Source organism: Ambystoma mexicanum, chromosome 5p (assembly GCF_040938575.1).
Source record: "Ambystoma mexicanum isolate Mex_15411 chromosome 5p, UKY_AmexF1_1, whole genome shotgun sequence".
Taxonomy (NCBI): domain Eukaryota; kingdom Metazoa; phylum Chordata; class Amphibia; order Caudata; family Ambystomatidae; genus Ambystoma; species Ambystoma mexicanum.
The window spans coordinates 53288150-53294511 of NC_090930.1; positions in this window are offsets into that span (position 1 = coordinate 53288150).

A 6362-nucleotide genomic window follows, 5' to 3' on the forward strand; every position below is an offset into this window, starting at 1 on the left:
ATAGGATTGTGCGCCTGCGCTCACCGCTGGAGCGGCCTGTTTCCCATTTCCGCTTAGGATCGTGCTCCGACACTTGCCGCTAGAGCGGCCTGTCTCCCATTTCCACATAGGATCGTGCGCCAAAGCTCACCGCTGGAGCGGCCTGTTTCCCATTTCCACATAGGATTGTGCGCCTGCGCTCACCGCTGGAGCGGCCTGTTTCCCATTTCCGCATAGGATCGTGCTCCGACACTTGCCGCTAGAGCGGCCTGTCTCCCATTTCCACATAGGATCGTGCGCCAAAGCTCACCGCTAGAGCGGCCTGTCTCCCATTTCCACATAGGATCGTGCGCCAAAGCTCACCGCTGGAGCGGCCTGTTTCCCATTTCCACATAGGATTGTGCGCCTGCGCTCACCGCTGGAGCGGCCTGTTTCCCATTTCCGCATAGGATCGTGCTCCGACACTTGCCGCTAGAGCGGCCTGTCTCCCATTTCCACATAGGATCGTGCGCCAAAGCTCACCGCTGGAGCGGCCTGTTTCCCATTTCCACATAGGATCGTGCGCCAAAGCTCACCGCTGGAGCGGCCTGTCTCCCATTTCCACATAGGATTGTGCGCCAAAGCTCACCGCTGGAGCGGCCTGTTTCCCATTTCCGCATAGGATCGTGCTCCGACACTTGCCGATGGAGCGGCCTGTTTCCCATTTCCGCATAGGATTGTGCGCCTGCGCTCACCGCTGGAGCGGCCTGTTTCCCATTTCCGCATAGGATCGTGCTCCGACGCTCGCTGCTGGAGCGGCCTGTTTCCCATTTCCGCATAGGATTGTGCGCCTGCGCTCACCGCTGGAGCGGCCTGTTTCCCATTTCCGCATAGGATCGTGCTCCGACACTTTCCGCTAGAGCGGCCTGTCTCCCATTTCCACATAGGATCGTGCGCCAAAGCTCACCGCTGGAGCGGCCTGTTTCCCATTTCCGCATAGGATCGTGCTCCGACACTTGCCGATGGAGCGGCCTGTTTCCCATTAGGATTGTGCGCCTGCACTCACCGCTGGAGCGGCCTGTTTCCCATTTCCGCATAGGATCGTGCTCCGACGCTCGCTGCTGGAGCGGCCTGTTTCCCATTTCCGCATAGGATTGTGCGCCTGCGCTCACCGCTGGAGCGGCCTGTTTCCCATTTCCGCATAGGATCGTGCTCCGACACTTGCCGCTAGAGCGGCCTGTCTCCCATTTCCACATAGGATCGTGCGCCAAAGCTCACCGCTGGAGCGGCCTGTTGTCCATTTCCGCATAGGATCGTGCTCCGACACTTGCCGCTGGAGCGGCCTGTCTCCCATTTCCGCATAGGATTGTGCGCCTGCGCTCACCGCTGGAGCGGCCTGTTTCCCATTTCCACATAGGATCGTGCGCCAAAGCTCACCGCTGGAGCGGCCTGTTTCCCATTTCCGCATAGGATCGTGCTCCGACACTTGCCGCTGGAGCGGCCTGTCTCCCATTTCCACATAGGATCGTGCGCCAAAGCTCACCGCTGGAGCGGCCTGTTTCCCATTTCCGCATAGGATGGTGCGCCTGCGCTCACCGCTGGAGCGGCCAGTTTCCCATTTCCGCATAGGATCGTGCTCCGACACTTGCCGCTGGAGCGGCCTGTCTCCCATTTCCACATAGGATCGTGCGCCAAAGCTCACCGCTGGAGCGGCCTGTTTCCCATTTCCGCATAGGATTGTGCACCTGCGCTCACCGCTGGAGCGGCCTGTCTCCCATTTCCACATAGGATCGTGCGCCAAACCTCACCGCTGGAGCAGCCTGTTTCCCATTTCCACATAGGATCGTGCGCCAAAGCTCACCGCTGGAGCGGCCTGTTTCCCATTTCCGCATAGGATCGTGCTCCGACACTTGCCGCTGGAGCGGCCTGTCTCCCATTTCCACATAGGATCGTGCGCCAAAGCTCACCGCTGGAGCGGCCTGTTTCCCATTTCCGCATAGGATGGTGCGCCTGCGCTCACCGCTGGAGCGGCCTGTTTCCCATTTCCGCATAGGATTGTGCTCCGACACTTGCCGCTGGAGTGGCCTGTCTCCCATTTCCACATAGGATCGTGCGCCAAAGCTCACCGCTGGAGTGGCCTGTTTCCCATTTCCGCATAGGATTGTGCGCCTGCGCTCACCGCTGGAGCGGCCTGTCTCCCATTTCCACATAGGATCGTGCGCCAAACCTCACCGCTGGAGCAGCCTGTTTCCCATTTCCAATAGGATCGTGCGCCAAAGCTCACCGCTGGAGCGGCCTGTTTCCCATTTCCGCATAGGATCGTGCTCCGACACTTGCCGCTGGAGCGGCCTGTCTCCCATTTCCACATAGGATTGTGCGCCAAAGCTCACCGCTGGAGCGGCCTGTTTCCCATTTCCGCATAGGATTGTGCGCCTGCGCTCACCGCTGGAGCGGCCTGTCTCCCATTTCCACATAGGATCGTGCGCCAAACCTCACCGCTGGAGCAGCCTGTTTCCCATTTCCACATAGGATCGTGCGCCAAAGCTCACCGCTGGAGCGGCCTGTTTCCCATTTCCGCATAGGATTGTGCGCCTGCGCTCACCGCTGGAGCGGCCTGTTTCCCATTTCCGCATAGCATCGTGCTCTGACGCTTGCCGCTGGAGCGGCCTGTTTCCCATTTCTGCATAGGATCGTGCTCCGACGCTCGCCGCTGGAGCGGCCTGTTTCCCTTTTCCGCATAGGATCGTGCTCCGACGCTCGCTGCTGGAGCGGCCTGTTTCCCTTTTCCGCATAGGATCGTGCTCCGACACTCGCTGCTGGAGCGGCCTGTTTCCCATTTCCGCATAGGATTGTGCGCCTGCGCTCGCTGCTGGAGCGGCCTGTTTCCCATTTCCACATAGAATCGTGCTCCGACGCTCGCCGCTGGAGCGGCCTGTTTCCCATTTCCGCATAGGATTGTGCGCCGATGCTCGCCGCTGGAGCGGCCTGTTTCCCAGACTGTTTCCCATTTCCGCATAGGATCGTGCACCGACGCTCGCCGCTGGAGTGGCCTGTTTCCCATTTCCGCATAGGATTGTTCGCCGGCGCTCGCCGCTGGAGCGGCCTGTCTCCCATTTTGTGCGCAGGACGCTCGCCGCTGAAGCGGCCTGTTTCCCATTTCTGCATAGTATTGTGCGCCGGCGCTCGCTGCTGGAGCGACCTGTTTCCCCTTTCCGCATAGGATCGCGCTCTGACACTCGCAGTTGGAGCGGCCTGTTTCCCATTTCCGCATAGGATTGTGTTCCACCGCTGGAGCGGCCTGTTTCCCATTTCCGCATAGGATCGTGTTCCACCGCTGGAGCGGCCTGTTTCCCATTTCCGCATAGGATCGTGCGCCTGCGCTCACCGCTGGAGCGGCCTGTCTCCCATTTCCACATAGGATCGTGCGCCAAACCTCACCGCTGGAGCAGCCTGTTTCCCATTTCCACATAGGATCGTGCGCCAAAGCTCACCGCTGGAGCGGCCTGTTTCCCATTTCCGCATAGGATTGTGCGCCTGCGCTCACCGCTGGAGCGGCCTGTTTCCCATTTCCGCATAGCATCGTGCTCTGACGCTCGCCGCTGGAGCGGCCTGTTTCCCATTTCTGCATAGGATCGTGCTCCGACGCTCGCCGCTGGAGCGGCCTGTTTCCCTTTTCCGCATAGGATCGTGCTCCGACGCTTGCTGCTGGAGCGGCCTGTTTCCCTTTTCCGCATAGGATCGTGCTCCGACACTCGCTGCTGGAGCGGCCTGTTTCCCATTTCCGCATAGGATTGAGCGCCTGCGCTCGCTGCTGGAGCGGCCTGTTTCCCATTTCCACATAGAATCGTGCTCCGACGCTCGCCGCTGGAGCGGCCTGTTTCCCATTTCCGCATAGGATTGTGCGCCTGCGCTCGCTGCTGGAGTGGCCTGTTTCCCATTTCCGCATAGGATCGTGCTCCGATGCTCGCCGCTGGAGTGGCCTGTTTCCCATTTCCGCATAGGATTGTGCTCCGATGCTCGCCGCTGGAGCGGCCTGTTTCCAAGACTGTTTCCCATTTCCGCATAGGATCGTGCACCGACGCTCGCCGCTGGAGTGGCCTGTTTCCCATTTCCGCATAGGATTGTTCGCCGGCGCTCGCCGCTGGAGCGGCCTGTCTCCCATTTTGTGCGCAGGACGCTCGCCGCTGAAGCGGCCTGTTTCCCATTTCTGCATAGTATTGTGCGCCGGCGCTCGCCGCTGGAGCGACCTGTTTCCCATTTCCGCATAGGATCGCGCTCTGACACTCGCAGTTGGAGCGGCCTGTTTCCCATTTCCGCATAGGATCGTGTTCCACCGCTGGAGCGGCCTGTTTCCCATTTCCGCATAGGATCGTGTTCCACCGCTGGAGCGGCCTGTTTCCCATTTCAGCATAGGATCGTGCTCCGACGCTCGCCGCTGGAGCGGCCTGTTTCCCATTTCCGCATAGGATCGTGTTCCACCGCTGGAGCGGCCTGTTTCCCATTTCCGCATAGGATCGTGTTCCACCGCTGGAGCGGCCTGTTTCCCATTTCCGCATAGGATCGTGCTCCGACGCTCGCCGCTGGAGCGGCCTGTTTCCCATTTCCGCATAGGATCGTGTTCCACCGCTGGAGCGGCCTGTTTCCCATTTCCGCATAGGATCGTGTTCCACCGCTGGAGCGGCCTGTTTCCCATTTCCGCATAGGATCGTGCTCCGACGCTCGCCGCTGGAGCGGCCTGTTTCCCATTTCCGTGTTGGATCGTGTTCCGACGCTCGCCGCTGGAGCGGCCTGTTTCCCATTTCTGCATAGGATCGTGCTCCGACGCTCGCCGCTGGAGCGGCCTGTTTCCCTTTTCCGCATAGGATCGTGCTCCGACGCTCGCTGCTGGAGCGGCCTGTTTCCCTTTTCCGCATAGGATCGTGCTCCGACACTCGCTGCTGGAGCGGCCTGTTTCCCATTTCCGCATAGGATTGTGCGCCTGCGCTCGCTGCTGGAGCGGCCTGTTTCCCATTTCCACATAGAATCGTGCTCCGACGCTCGCCGCTGGAGCGGCCTGTTTCCCATTTCCGCATAGGATTGTGCGCCTGCGCTCGCTGCTGGAGTGGCCTGTTTCCCATTTCCGCATAGGATCGTGCTCCGATGCTCGCCGCTGGAGTGGCCTGTTTCCCATTTCCGCATAGGATTGTGCTCCGATGCTCGCCGCTGGAGCGGCCTGTTTCCCAGACTGTTTCCCATTTCCGCATAGGATCGTGCACCGACGCTCGCCGCTGGAGTGGCCTGTTTCCCATTTCCGCATAGGATTGTTCGCCGGCGCTCGCCGCTGGATTGGCCTGTCTCCCATTTTGTGCGCAGGACGCCCGCCGCTGAAGCGGCCTGTTTCCCATTTCTGCATAGGATCGCGCTCTGACACTCGCAGTTGGAGCGGCCTGTTTCCCATTTCCGCATAGGATCGTGTTCCACCGCTGGAGCGGCCTGTTTCCCATTTCCGCATAGGATCGTGTTCCACCGCTGGAGCGGCCTGTTTCCCATTTCCGCATAGGATCGTGCTCCGACGCTCGCCGCTGGAGTGGCCTGTTTTCCGGCAGCCCGGGCAGCAGCAGTGACATGCTAGACTGCTTCCCGTGAGTCCGGGCCTTGGCAGTGTTTTTTTCTTCTCGTTTGATTCCAAAGCACACTTTCTCTGCACTACCTCTTTGCCGTGAGCGCAGCAAGTCACACAGCCTCCAGTTTTCCGTCCCCACGTGACAGGATTATCACGCTTGGTGAGGAGCATCCTGGAAGTGCGTGATCCACTGGGGTGACGGTGGCACATGCATTTTTCATGTGCCCATGACCAAGTTTGGAGGTGAGGAGGCGGAGCCCTGCTCAGCATGACAAGTGAAACAGCTGCCATTTTCAATATAGCTGTCCTTATTTTCTAAGGTGGGAGATTTTTTCCAGTTTTTAAACACTTTGGCCCTCATTACGACCCTGGCGGAAAGTGACTGACCGGACCGCCACAGCGTAAATAGCGTTTCCGCCATTGCACGAAGGAGCAAAGTGCGGCCCATTCCGACCCATCGGGCACGAGCACCACGGCATGGCGGAAGTGCAAAGTCCGCGATGGCGGAAATGACCCCAAAACGGCCCACACCGCCGCCGTACGGCGCCCTAGGTGCAATACCGCCACCCATCACAGCGGACACCGCAGTGTGCGCCTACCGGAAAGTACGGTGACCGGAAATATACGGAAACGGAAGTAAAAACATGGGCCCGGAACGGGAAACATCCCGCCGTACACCTATAAAACCACAAAAACCACACAACCACTAAAAACACTACCCTGAGACACACCCCAACCCGTCATCCACCCTAGCGAAACCAAGAAAAATGGGAAAAGTAGCGAAGAAAGCGTGCGACCGCAA